Here is a 15,611-nt window from a genome sequence, read left to right as displayed (position 1 = left end):
CCATCCCCCCTCCCGTCCCTTTACTGAGTGACTTCCCCAAATGAAGCACTCCTTGGCTAACACACAAACCTTAGGGTGTCTAGACATACAGCTTGAACTAACTCGTCGTCTATAGATGCTCCGCATATACGCTAATATTAAATAACACTTAACAATTAACTCTCACGTTAGGGGGTGAGTGGCGCTAAAACATGATGTGCCAAACAATGCTATATTAGCCACAACATCTCACCAATCATAAGTCACAAATTCTGATCTTCTAATCGAAAAGACATAGTCCGGAAATCCAAACACATTCCTGGCCTGTATTTGGTCATTTAGCTGGCTGACACAGCCGTTCTGTATCCTCAGCCAGGGAGCTTGCTTGTCAAGAACAGATCGGCCTCTTTTGGGTTATCAAACGTACGTGTTGATCCTTCGACTGTCACCTTAAACCGGGCTGGGAAGAGGAATCCATATCGGATGTTGGCCACCCTGCATTTGTTGCGTACCTCATCATACTCTTTCCGTTGGTTCCTCACCTCCAAGGTAAGATCTGGGTAGAAAGACACCCTCGCTCCGTTGAAGTTAAGGGGGAACTTTTGACTAGCCAGCTTGAGGATGAGATCCCTGGTCTGGGGATAGTGCAGCCGTACAATGAACGGCCTTGGTGGCCCGCCCTTGGCCGGCTTCGTTGCCTGAGATCTGTGTGCGCGGTCAATCAGGATGGCCGTTTTGAAGTGTTCACTCCCCAGCAGGGCCGGTATCAGCTCTGAGACAAATTCAGTGGGTTTCCCTTTCTCAGTGTCCTCCTGGATGCCACATATTCGGATGTTCTGGCGTCTTGAATGCGACTCAAGCATTTCCAGTCGGGCTTTCAGGGTTTTGTTGTCATTTTTTAACGTTGCGCACTGTTTCTCTATGTCCTGTAGCCTGGCCTCGTGATCGACTGTCGTTTGCTCAACCTCATGCACCCTTCTCTGAGTTGCCTTCACAGTTTCGGCCAAAGTCCCAATACTCTTTGAGATATCAGCCAACCTTGTGTCCACCTTCTTGCTTAGTGAGTTTATGGCAGCCAGTATGTCACTTTGCGTAGGCTCTGTGGGGATCTCTTGGAAGCTAGCCTCTTCAGCTAACTCCTCGTGGGTTGGCGACGTTGAAATTGGTTCGTTGTCTATCTCATTCAAATTATCTTGTTTAGCACTCCATTTTCTGGTGCCTTTTCCCTTTGTCATATTTGTTTGAAGATATAGGTCGTGAGAGGTTAAGATAAATACTAATTTGTTTCAAAATGGAGCGGAGCTCTAGCAAAGCACGTCTACTCCATAGCACGCTCTCTAGCCCCCCACACACTTATTAACCTCTTCCATTAAATTGTTCCCTGTGGATGTGCTCTTCATTGAGTGCACTGAAGCAAACTCCTCTGTAATTTCAAAGTCTGGGTTTATGCCTAGTAAGAATATCAACAACTACACCGTGCCTGATTTTTTCATGGTTTTTGTAACTTATTTTGTACATAATGTTGCTGCTACTGTCTCTTATGACCGAAAAGAGTTTCTGGAAATCAGAACAGCGATTGCTCACCTTGAAATGGACAAATAATATTTATTTAATGAGAGGGATTTACTCCAGACACCCGAACAGGCCCACCTACCCGTCATTCGCAGGAGAAAGACACTGAAAAGATATCGCGGTGCCTTGTGAGGATCTGCCGATGAGTGGCTACTCTGCCCTTGCCATCCATACTACTGGCAAATGTATAATAGCTAGAAAATAAAATGAACTCACGTAAAAACTATATCCTACCTGAAGGACGGGACATAAAAACTGTAATATCTTTTATTTGTTAGTCACTGAGTCGGTTTTGCTCGCTGAAGGACCGCATACATGATGCTGGCAAGGGAAAATGCTCATCCAGAGGTGTCGCTCCTAGTGGCCAGGGACTTTAACACAGGGAAACTTAAATCCGTTTTACCTCATTTCTATCAGCATGTTATTAAATGGGCAACCAGAGGAAAAAACACTCTAGACCACCTTTACTCCAGACACAGAGATGCGTACAAAGTTCTCCCTCACCCTCCACTTGGCAAATCTGACAATAATTCTATCCTCCTGATTCTGAGGCACCAGTGACTCGGTCAACAAAAAAGTGGTCAGATGAAGTAGATGCAAAGCTACCAGACTGTTTTGCTAGCACAGACTGGACTATGTTCTGGGATTCTTCCGATGGCATTGAGGAGTACACCACATCAGTCACTGGCTTCATTAATATGAGCATCAATGACATCGTCCCCACAGTGACTGTACACACATACCCCAACCAGAAGCCATGGATTACAGGCAACATCCGCACTGAGCTAAAGGGTAGAGCTGCCGCTTTCAAGGAGTGGGACTCTAACCCTGAAGCTTATAAGATATCCCGCTATGCCCTCCGATGAACCATCAAACAGGCAAAGCGTCAATACAGGACTAAGATCGAATTGTAATACAGCAGTTTCGACTCTCGTCGGATGTAGCAGGGCTTGCAAACTATTACAGACTACAAATGGAAGCACAGCTGAGAGCTTCCCAGTGACAGGAGCCTACCAGACGAGCTAAATCACTTCTATACTCGCTTCGAGGCAAGTAACACTGAAACATGCATGAGAGCACCAGCTGTTCTGGATGACTGTGTGATCACGCTCTCTGCAGCCGATAAGTAAGACCTTTAAACAGGTCAACATTCACAAGGCCGCAGGGCCAGACGGATTACCAGGACGTGTACTCTGAGCATGCGCTGACTAACTGGCAAAGGTCTTCACTGACATTTTCAACATCTCCCTTTCTGAATCTGTAATACCAACATGTTTCAAGCAGACCACCATAGTCCCTGTGCCCAAGAACACTAAGGTAACCTGCCTAAATTACTACCGACACGTAGCACACGTCTGTAGCCATGAAGTTCTTTGAAAGACTGGTCATGGCTCACATCAACACCATTATCACAGAAACCCTAGACCCATTCCAATTTGCACTCCACACTGCCCTTTCCCACCTGGACAAAAGGAACACCTATGTGAGAATGCTATTCATTGACTACAGCTCAGAGTTCAACACCATAGTGCCCTCAAAGCTCATCACTAAGCTAAGGACCCTGGGACAAAGCATCTCCCTCTGCAACTGGATCCTGGAATTCCTGACGGGCCACCCCCAGGTGGTAAGGGAAGGTAACAACACATCCACCACACTGATCCTTAACACTGGGTCCCCTCCTGTACTCCCTGTTCACTCATGACTGCACGGCCAGGCACGACTCCAACACCATCATTAAGTTTGCCGATGACACAACAGTGGCAGGCCTGTTCACCAACAATGACGAGACAGCCAAAAGGGAGGAGGTCAGAGAACTGGCCGTTTGGTGCCAGGACAACAACCTCTCCCTCAACGTGATTAAGACTAAGGAGATGATTGTGGACTACATGAAAAAGAGGACTGACCACGCCCCCATTCCCATCGAGGGGGCTGTAGTGGAGCAGGTTGAGAGCTTTAAGATCCTTGGTGTCCACATCACCAACAAACTAACATGGTCCAAGCATCCTGACTGTTTGCATCACTGCCTGGTATGACAACTGCTCGGCACTGGTTTGAAGTCGTAGGCAGGGCTACCTCATCACGAGAGCGTGAGTCAAACTCACCTCTGCTACATTCACCCCCTTCTGCTACATTCACCCCCTTCTGCGAGAGAACTCCTGCTGTTGTTTTCCTATTTATTTCCTTGCTTTTTCAGGGACGACCTGATGTTATTTTCCTATTTATTTCCATGCTTTTTCAGGGACCTCCTGAAAGCTAACTGAGGTCCCCCAGGGCTCAGTCCTAGTCCCCCTGGTTGAGAATAACTCATTTAGATGACACAGAAACCATATTCTCAAACACAGCAGACTGCCGGGTTCCGTCAGAGTGCCTTGCCTTATGAATGATCAAAGATATCCTGGCAATAAATATTTTGAATTCAGTGATCCATACCCTAGCAAAAAAAATAACAGATATGAGCATATCAGCAAAACTGATAGAGACATACCCCAAGCGACTTACAGCTGTAATCGCAGCAAAAGGTGGCGCTACAAAGTATTAACTTAAGGGGGCTGAATAATTTTGCACGCCCAATTTTTCATTTTTTGATTTGTTAAAAAAGTTTGAAATATCCAGTAAATGTCGTTCCACTTCATGATTGTGTCCCACTTGTTGTTGATTCTTCACAAAAAAATACAGTTTTATATCTTTATGTTTGAAGCCTGAAATGTGGCAAAAGGTCGCAAAGTTCAAGGTGGGCCGAATACTTTCGCAAGGCACTGTATATCAAAAGTCATGTGAGTCATTGTGAAAGGCAATTACTTTATGTATTGCAATGTGCAACATGTATTTGTAGACAAAACACTGATTAAGTTTGGTGAAAAAGTGTCTGTATGATTTTTGGTACTTAGTCAATTGAAAATGTGCTGAAGACTTTTGAATAACTGCCTTTTTGATGATCTGTTTTGAGTTTTGTACTAAGGAAATTGCCTCAAAGCGATAAAAAAAACGGTAATTTACTAACCTTGGAGTAAAATGTAAATGCACCTCATACCAAGCGCCTGGAGGGAGCGAAAGAGAGAGAATGAACAGAGGAGGAAATGCTGAAACAAGCACATGCATCCGCTGACAGGGCAGACACGTGCTGGTGGGAACTTTTTTGTTTTTCAGCTATGTTGGTCCAGTTTCAGCTAGATATTGGTCGTGCTTGATATTTACAAGTGTAACTGGGAACCAGGTAGATGTAACCAATGTGAAATGGCTAGCTAGTTAGCGGGGTGCGCGCTAATAGCGTTTCAATCGGTGACGTCACTCGCTCTGAGACCTTGAAGTATTTGTTCCCCTTGCTCTGCAAGGTCCGCGGCTTAACGATGTTTTGAGTGTGCCTGTTGTCTGTGTGCAGAGGGTCCCTGGTTCGAGCCCAGGTAGGAGCGAGGAGAGGGATGGAAAGCTATACTGTTACATAAATTTGCTAATTACATCCTCTCATGGGGGAGTGTTATGTGAGTGGCACACCATATGGAGCAGTCTATTGGCTGACAAGACCAGATCAATCATGGCTGATTGGCTGGACGGCAGCCATTAACATGATAAATGGACATGTAGGGTCTGTCTCAATTCGCAAAGATGATGCCTTTTAGCAGAGTATGTGAGCAGAGTGGAGTTGGAGCGGAGCGAGGAGTGGAGGGTGCCCAATTTGACTGGAACTTGGAGTGAGATTCCAAAATACTGGAGCTTTGGCCTTCTTGCCTGCTCCAATTTCGCTCCAGTAACGCTTCCTTCACGAGCTCAGGGTATGCCCGCCCCAGCATGCATTTGTAGTCATCTTGTGTGCTGCCACAGCCCCTTGCTTTAGCTACTGTCATGGAGTTCTCTAAATATTTTCATAAAGAAACTGATTAAACACACAGGTGCTAAATCAAGGTGACTTACAAAGATGAGGACCAAGAGCAAGAGAGTGAGTGCAGTGATTTAGTGTCCACAACTAAAGAATCACTGTGGAATGTAAAAAGACACGTATCCCAAAGCATGCTACGTGCACGTGCTAAAAGAAAGGAATGAGGTGGTTAGATAACTAAGTGTATCATTGTAGTAAAATATTTATAAACATAAAAATCTGATCTCTTAAACATGTTGTTCATTTTCGTTCTATTATCTATACAATTGGCCATAATTGATTTTGGCCCTATAGGTCTGGCATTTTCCCATGTTCAAGGAACTTTCTGTTTTGATTGGGTTATTTTACCTAAAGACCTTTAGGCCTACCTATAGAAAAATGTCTAAACAACCCTGGATCTCTGCCGAGCCTGGCAAGAGGGGCCAAAAGGGTGGTTAGCTTCCCCAGTGGCTCTGCAAGTGTGCAGAGGATTTTCTCTGCGACCGGCCTGCTCTTCATGCACCATCGCATGAGCCTGAAGCCACAGACTGGCCAAACTCGTGTTTCAAAAAATGACTTCTAAAAATTAATTCAAAGGCACTAAGTCATTTTTTTGTTTAATGTGTATTTAATTCTAAGTAAGTCACAGCCTATATGCACAATTTATAGACTATAATGATTTAATACAATGATATGTTATTTAAATACTGAGGGCTTTATGCCCCTAGCAGCCTACCGTGTCGCACTCGCAAATGCTTCACAAGGTATTTCTTTGTAGGCTATAGCCTTGAAATAATTGAAATAATATAGCATAAATAATTAATATTTGTTCCTTCTTTCTGGCTCCTGACCTATTTAGTGTTTATATGCGGTTTTAATAAGACACGTAGCCAATTTGAAATGATGTTTGCTTCTTTTACATTCCCCTTTTCATGTTTATTCAAATTGTTTTCATTCAAATCCATATGGTTTGGTTTCAATAATTCAAAAACAATTAGTAAGTCCAGATGGGTGTTGGTTAACTTGTGATTTTAATGAATGGAGCGAATGGGGAGCGGTTTATACCGGAGCACCGGAGCAGTGCCATGAGCAATGAGTCAGATTTCTACCTGCTCAACTCTGCTCACATGTCCTGCTTTTGAGGCAGTATCTGTGGGCACATGTATCAAGTGTGTCAGAGAAGTGAGTGATGATCTAGGATCAGGTCCCCCCTGTCCATGTAATCTTATTCATTGTAATTTAAAAGCTAAAATCAGCACTCCTACTCTGAGACGCTCTACGCCTACCAAAGTCAGGAAGTTAATATATCACTGACCCCATTAAAGCCTTTGTGTAACGGTTTTCTAGTGGTGATGAAGGAGAGTCGGACCAAACTGCAGCGTGTCGATTGAGATTCATGTTTAATCAAACAAAGAAACACGAACACTACACAAAACAATAAACGTAATCGAAACCGAAACAGCCTATCTAGTGCAAACTAACCGAGAGTACACATAGGACACTAAGGACAATCACCCACGACAAACTCAAAGAATATGGCTGCCTAAATATGGTTCCCAAATCAGAGACAACGATAAGCATCTGCCTCTGATTGAGAACCACTCCAGACAGCCATAGACTTTGCTAGATAACCCACTAAGCTACAATCCCAATACCACCACCAAAACCCCAAGACAAACACACCACAATTACAAAAACCCCATGCCACACCCTGGCCTGACCAAATACATAAAGATAAACACAAAATACTTTGACCAGGGCGTGACAGAACCCCCCTAAGGTGCGGACTCCCGAACGCACAACCTAAACCTGTAGGGGAGGGTCTGGGTGGGCATCTGTCCGCGGTGGCGGCTCTGGTGCTGGACGTGGACCCCACTCCATAATTGTCTTAGTCCACCTCCTTAGTGTCCCTTGAGTGGCGACCCTCGCCGCTAACCTTGGCCTAGGAAACCTAACAACGGGCCCCACTGGACTGAGGTAGCTCGGGACCGAGGGGAAGCTCGGGACTGAGGGGAAGCTCGGGACCGAGGGGAAGCTCGGGACCGAGGGGAAGCTCGGGACCGAGGGGAAGCTCGGGACCGAGGGGAAGCTCAGGGGAAGCTGAGAGGAAGCTCAGGAGTGAGGGGAAGCTCGGGAGTGAGAGGAAGCTCAGGAGTGAGAGGAAACTCAGGCGGGTTGATGGATCTACCAGATCCTGGCTGGCTGGTGGTTCCGGCAGATCCTGGCTGACTGGCACTTCTGGCGGATCCTGGCTGACTGGCCTGGATCCTGGCAGACTGGCGGATCCTGGCAGACTGGCGGATCCTGGCAGACTGGCGGATCCTGGCTGACTGGCGGATCCTGGCTGACTGGCGGATCCTGGCTGACTGGCGGATCCTGGCAGACTGGCGGATCCTGGCTGAATGGCGGATCTAACTGATCCTGGCAGACTGGCGGATCCTGGCCGACTGGCAGATCCTGGCCGACTGGCAGATCCTGGCCGACTGGCAGATCCTGGCCGACTGGCAGTTCTGGCGGATCCTGGCAGACTGGCGGATCCTGGCCGACTGGCAGTTCTGGCGGATCCTGGCTGACTGGTGGATCCTGGCAGACTGGCGGATCCCGGCTGACTGGTGGATCCTGGCAGACTGGCGGATCCTGGCAGACTGGCGGATCCCGGCTGACTGGCACTTCTGGCGGATCCTGGCTGACTGGTGGATCCTGGCAGACTGGCGGATCCTGGCTGACTGGCAGATCCTGGACGACTGGCAGATCCTGGCCGACTGGCAGTTCTGGCGGATCCTGGTTGACTGGCAGTTCTGGCAGATCCCGGCTGACTGGCGGATCTGGAAGAGTCTGATTGACTGGCAGATCTGGAAGAGTCTGGTTGACTGGCAGATCTGGAAGAGTCTGGTTGACTGGCAGATCTGGAAGAGTCTGGTTGACTGGCAGATCTGGAAGAGTCTGGTTGACTGGCAGATCTGGAAGAGTCTGGTTGACTGGCAGATCTGGAAGAGTCTGGCTGACTGACAGCTCCTTGCAGACTGACAGCTCCTTGCAGACTGACAGCTCTGGCTGCTTCATGTAGACTGACAGCTCCATGCAGACTGGCATCTCTGGCTGCTCCATGTAGACTGACAGCTCTGACTGCTCCATGCAGACTGGCAGCTCTGTCTGCTCCATGCAGACTGACAGCTCTGGCTGCTCCATGCAGACTGACAGCTCCATGCAGACTGGCAGCTCTGGCTGCTCCATGCAGACTGACAGCTCTGGCTGCTCCATGCAGACTGACAGCTCCATGCAGACTGGCTGCTCTGGCTGCTCCATGCAGACTGACAGCTCTGGCTGCTCCTTGCAGACTGGCTGCTCCATGCAGACTGACAGCTCTGGCTGCTCCATGCAGACTGACAGCTCTGGCTGCTCCATGTAGACTGACAGCTCTGGCTGCTCCATGCGGACTGGCAGCTCTGGCTGCGCTGAACAGGCGGGAGACTCCGGCAGCGCTGTAGAGGAGGAAGGCTCTGGCTGCGCTGAACAGGCGGGAGGCTCCGGCAGCGCTGTAGAGGAGAAAGGCTCTGGCTGCGCTAAACAGGCGGGGCACACTGAAGGCCTGGTGCGTGGTGCTGGAACTGGTGGTACTGGATCGAGGACACGCACAGGAAGCCTGGTGCGGGGAGCTGCTACCGGAGGACTGGAGTGTGGAGGTGGCACAGGATGGGCTAGACCGTGAAGGCGTACTGGAGATCTTGAGAGCAGTGTTGGCACAGGACGTGCAAGGCTAGGGATGTGCACAGGAGGCCTGGTGCGTGAGGCTGGCACCAACTTCACCAGCCAACTAACACGCACCTCAGGACGAGTATGGAGCGCTAACCCAGGTGCCATCAAATCCCCAACACGTTCCGTCGGGCGAATTCCATGCAAAAAGCACCAACACAGCAACTCCCTCATTTCTCTCTCCTCCAATTTCCCCATTAACTCCTTCACAGTCTCTTTTTCGCTCACCTCCAACACCGGCTCTGGTTCTGGTCTCTTCATTGGCTCCTCACGATAAACAGGGAGAGTTGGCTCAGGTCTGACTCCTGACTCTGCCACACTCTCCCTGAGCCCCCCCCCAAGAAATTTTTGGGGCTGATTCTCAGGCTTCCATCCGCTACGCCGTGCTGCCTCCTCATATCTGCGCCTCTCAGCTTTCGCCGCCTCCAGTTCTTCCTTGGGGCGGCGATATTCTCCAGGCTGAGCCCAGGGTCCTTTACCGTCCAGTTCTTCCTCCCATGTCCATTTCTCCAGGTGGTGCAGCCTCTCCCACTGCAGCTGCTCCTGCTGCTGCTGCTGCCTGTTAACACGCTGCTTGGTCCGTTGGTGGTGGGTGATTCTGTAACGGTTTTCTAGTGGTGATGAAGGAGAGTCAGACCAAACTGCAGCGTGTCGATTGAGATTCATGTTTAATCAGACAAAGAAACACGAACACTACACAAAACAATAAACGTAATCGAAACCGAAACAGCCTATCTAGTGCAAACTAACCGAGAGTACACATAGGACACTAAGGACAATCACCCACGACAAACTCAAAGAATATGGCTGCCTAAATATGGTTCCCAATCAGAGACAACGATAAGCATCTGCCTCTGATTGAGAACCACTCCAGACAGCCATAGACTTTGCTAGATAACCCACTAAGCTACAATCCCAATACCACCACCAAAACCCCAAGACAAACACACCACAATTACAAAAACCCCATGCCACACCCTGGCCTGACCAAATACATAAAGATAAACACAAAATACTTTGACCAGGGCGTGACACTTTGTTAGAGTTTTCCCATTATTTAGAATGTTGTGGCTACAATGTAGTATAGCCACTCGAACGCTGGACCCCCCCCCCATGGGGGGCCCACGAGCTCTGTAGGCCCATGCGCCTGTCATCGATGTCTATTATATATTTTTTTATTGATTGAGTGTGCTGTCTGGTCAAAAATGAATGGACTCATGTTTTGTAGCAATTATTGTGGCCTTTGTGTTTTGTCGATTGCACAATCACGCTAGCAGCTAGTAGATATTGTTGTCCTTGATCAATAGAGCCATTGGACTAATCTCAATGATGTTCCTATCTGCCAGGACATTGCAGGATATCTAGGTTGACTCATTTTCCCTGGCTTTGTTAGGACTACAGCCTGACGGGAGCCCCTCTTCTTTGATCCCACCATTGAACGCAGGCTTTTTGAAATGGGGGTGGTACTAATTTACAGGTTGACTGAAGCTACTGTGCCCTGTCTATCCCCCTGAAGTGTTGGGTTCGGGGCTTCATCACTTTCTTCACCACCCACTGCTTTGATCTCTTGTAGAATATTTTTTTGTATTGTAAGTCTCCTGGAAAGACATGAAGACTGATCATGAGGATGTGTAAAACATAAGGACTGATCATGAGGGTGTGTAAAACATGAAGACTGATCATGAGGATGTGTAAAACATGAAGACTGATCATGAGGATGTGTAAAACATGAAGACTGATCATGAGGATGTGTAAAACATGAAGACTGATCATGAGGATGTGTAAAACATAAAGACTGATCACGAGGATGTGTAAAACATGAAGACTGATCATGGGGATGTGCAAAACATAAAGACTGATCATGAGGATGTGTAAAACATAAATACTGATCATGAGGATGTGTAAAACAGACTGATCACGAGGATGTGTAGAACATAAAGGCTGATCATGAGGATGTGTAAAACATGAAGACTGATCATGGGGATGTGCAAAACATAAAGACTGATCATGAGGATGTATAAAACATAAAGACTGATCATGAGGATGTGCAAAACATAAAGACTGATCATGAGGATGTGTAAAACATGAAGACTGATCATGGGGATGTGCAAAACATAAAGACTGATCATGAGGATGTGTAAAACATAAATACTGATCATGAGGATGTATAAAACATAAAGACTGATCATGAGGATGTGTAGAACATAAAGGCTGATCATGAGGATGTGTGAAACATGAAGACTGATCATGGGGATGTGCAAAACATAAAGACTGATCATGAGGATGTATAAAACATAGACTGATCATGAGAATGTATAAAACATAAAGACTGATCATGAGAATGTGTGAAACATAAAGACAGATCATGAGGATGTATAAAACATAAAGACTGATCATGAGGATGTGTAAAACATAGACTGATCACGAGGATGTGTAGAACATAAAGGCTGATCATGAGGATGTGTAAAACATGAAGACTGATCATGGGGATGTGCAAAACATAAAGACTGATCATGAGGATGTGTAGAACATAAAGACTGATCATGAGGATGTATAAAACATAAAGACTGATCATGAGAATGTGTAAAACATAGATTGATCATGAGGAATTGTAAAATATAAAGACTGATCATTAGGATGTATAAAACATAGACTGATCATGAGGATGTGTAAAACATAGACTGATCATGAGGATGTGTAAAACATAGACTGATCACGAGGATGTGTAAAACATAAAGACTGATCATGAGGATGTGTAAAACATAAAGACAGATCATGAGAGTCAATAATTTAAATGGGCTGTTAACAAAGACGTGAAAAGTTTACAGGGGGCTTGAGTTGTCGACAGTCTAGTCGTGTATTGTTGTGTATGAGCACCTATAGTTGTGCTGTTGAGTAGACAAGCACTTCCAACAATAGAGTGAATAGGCTAGAGTAATACACTAACAGCCATTCCTGCAAGGGTGTGAAAAGTTTGAGGAACTCTTGGCTTGCAGACAGTTTAGTGTATTGTTTTGTTTTCTCAAGAGGGTGTTGTGCTTTCATAATACCTTTGGCTGTCCTGGCTTGTTTCCGAGTCAGATGTTGTTGCGCTTGAGCTTGTTCCCGGCTGAATTCTTTCATCCAATGGGTCTACAGGCTCTGTACTACTTAAGCTGGTGTCAAGGTCATCTTCGTTAGCAGCAGGATTAGTCTGTAGGACACACAGTCATCAGTGATTAGCCAACATTTTACTACTTTGTCCCCATCAATACACACTCAAAAAAGCTAATGCCAGTGCCTTCGGAAAGTATTCAGACCCCTTGACTTTTCCCACATTTTGTCATTATGGGGGGTTGTGTGTAGATTGCTGAGGACATTTTTGAATTTAATCCATTGTAGAATAAAGCTATAATGTAACAAAATAAGGAAAAAGTCACGGGTTAGACAGTAGGCAACACTGCATAATGAAACAATCCCTTGTAAGCTAGTGTTTTCATGGATGGACTGGCTGTATTATTTAGCGTTAATAGACTGGTTTTACTCGCAACAACTTTTTAACCAAGCTGGGAGAGAACACAAGGACGGCTCATGTCCTGCAAGTTCAGGTAGGCTACACAGGACAGTTGCATATTAAAAAATATATACTATTAGCTGATTAGTATGCTGTTGTATCGAAAATATATTTTACAATCTGCAATGTTTGAATTTCCAGCAGTCTAAATGGCAGCATTGCAACACCATGTATAGCTTTGTGAAATGAATGTTAGGCTTAACATGAGAAAATGACAACCAAATAGGCCTACCAGTAAACATTTAGCCATTAGCTAAAGCAAAGCTACATGCCCTGGCACCACAGAAAGACTATCATCAATTCGATAGTCAGATGCATAGACATGTTATCATTTCAGCACCATGGACAGCGATTGGTAGTTTAAAGTTTTAATGTCACATGCACAAGTACAGTTAAATGACTTTCTTGCGAGCTCTAACCCCAACAATGCAGTAATCATAAACAATGTACTACAAAGAATAACAAGGTAGAACAAAAACACATGAGATATAGAAATAAGGAGAACACGATAAAGTAAGTAAGTTCCACTACCATATTTACAATGTGCAGGGATACTGGATTGATAGAAGTAGATATGTTTAGGCGAAAGGTGACTAGGCATCAGGATGGTAAATAGAGTAGCAGCCGCGTATATGATGATTGTACAGTACGTGAGTGGGTGTGTGTAGAGTCAGTATAAATGTACGTGCATATTATGCGTGTGTGAGCACATGATGGAGTGAGTGTTTGTATGTGTGTTGGAATATCAGTGTGCATAGCGTGAGTGTGCATAGAGGCAAAAATAAGAATAAAATACAACGGTCAACGCAGATTGTGTAGCCATTTTGTTAGCTATCTAGCAGTCTTATGGCATGGAGATAGAAGCTGTTCAGGAGGAGCCTGTTGTTGTCAGACTTGATGCACCGGTACCGTTTCCCATGCAAAAGCAGAGAGAACATTCTATGGCTTGGATGGTTGGAGTCTTTAATGATTTTCCGGGCCTTCCTTTCACACCGCCTGATATAGAGGTCCTGGATGGCAGGGAGGGAGCTCGGCCCCAGTGATGTACTGGGCTGTCCGCACCACCCTCTTTAGCATCATGCGATCGAGGGCGGTGCTATTGCCATACCAAGCAGTGATGCAGCCAGTCAAGATGCTCTCAATGGTACAGCTGAGGATGTGAGGTCGCATGCCAAACCTTTTCAACCTCCTGAGGGGGAAGAGACGCTGTTGTTGTGACGAACGCTGTTCTTGCGGGGGTCCAGAGAAACTGCGTTACACCAGTGAGTATAAGGGCTTCCACATAAGAACGAAAATAATGTGAAAATGTATGCACTCACTACTGTAAGTCCCTCTGGAGAAGAGTGTCTGCTAAATGACTCAAAGGTAAATGCAAACTGTAAGACTGTTGGATTGCATTCACATCTATCCACAACATTGTTTTGTTTTTCATTTTCACATACAGTATCAGGAGCGCATAATTCCATCTAGCTCAGCTGTAGATATGTGTGAGGGAGGAGTGTGAAGGAGCAAGAAGGAGGTGCATTTTCTCTCACTTATATTATATTTCACCTTGTAGAAAAACAAGAGAGAGAATGTAGTAGCCAGTCCGGAGCTGCCCCTCAGTCCGGAGCTGCCCCTCAGTCTGGAGCTGCCCCTCAGTCCAGTGGGGCCCTTTAGTAGGGTTGCCAGTCCTAGGTTGGCGGCGAGGGTTGCCGTTCCTAGGAGGCCACAAAAGCAGACTAAGACTATGGGGGAGTTGGGTCCACGTCCACCGCCAGAGCCGCCACTATGGACAGACACCCACCCAGGCCCTCCCCTATAGGTTTAGGTGTGCGGCCGGGAGTCCCTACCTTTGGGGGGGGGTACTGTCACACCCTGACCTTAGTATTCTTTGTTTTCCTTGTTATTTTAGTTAGGTCAGGGTGTGACATGGGTGATGTATGTGTTTTGTCGTGTCTAGGGGTTTTGTATGTTTTTGGGGCTGTTTCCTTTCTAGGTCAATTGTATGTCTATGGTTTCCTAGATTGGTTCTCAATTAGAGGCTATCGTCTATCGTTGTCTCTGATTGGGAACCATATTTAGGCAACCATATTCTGTGTGTACTTTGTGGGTGATTATCTATGTCTATGTAAGTTGCTTGTGTCAGCACAGTTCTTATTATAGCTTCACGGTCGTTATTAGTTTATTGTTTTGGTTCAGTTTACTTCATGTTCTTCCTTCAATAAAGAATAATGTATACTAACAACGCTGTGTTTTGGTCCTCACCTTCTACTCCATACAACGATCATGACAGTCCCTTTGTATATGAAAAAGTGATTTCCAGGGTAAGCCTGCCTGAGTATAATTTTAATTTAAAAAAAAAATATTTAACCATTATTTAACTAGGCAAGTCAGTTAATTAAGAACAAATTATTTTTTACAATTGACGGCCTACCGGGGAACAGTGGGTTAACTGCCTTGTTCAGGGGTAGAACGACAACTCTGGGATTTGATCCAGAAACCTTTCGGTGGCACGTTATACTTGTTCTGTGCCAAGTGTAACACAGATAATCTACAGAAAACATGTCTCCTTGACCAATTCTAGGTGTATTGTGTCCTTTATGTCTGGGACACAATGACAAAACCATCTTAAGCCATTTTCTCCTGCGTTTCGCTTGAGAGAATGGCTTAAGATAAAACTTGCTCTATGTCAGATCGAACAGGCCCTGGGTGGAACATCCCAGCCCGGGTACGCATTGGAAGAGGACGTCTACGGGCCAGATGATTTGAAAGCCATAGGAATCTCTTCAGTCGCATTTAGTCCAGACTCAAAAGTGACAAAAGGATCAAAAACATTTTTTTTGTCTTTCTTACAATGAAATATTTATACATACAAACATTTAATGGGTATTAATGTGTAGTATTGTTTAATAATAATAT

The sequence above is a fragment of the Oncorhynchus tshawytscha genome, linkage group LG11 (genome assembly GCF_018296145.1).
Source record: "Oncorhynchus tshawytscha isolate Ot180627B linkage group LG11, Otsh_v2.0, whole genome shotgun sequence".
NCBI classification, from domain to species: Eukaryota; Metazoa; Chordata; class Actinopteri; order Salmoniformes; family Salmonidae; genus Oncorhynchus; species Oncorhynchus tshawytscha.
This window is presented reverse-complemented; position numbering follows the sequence as displayed.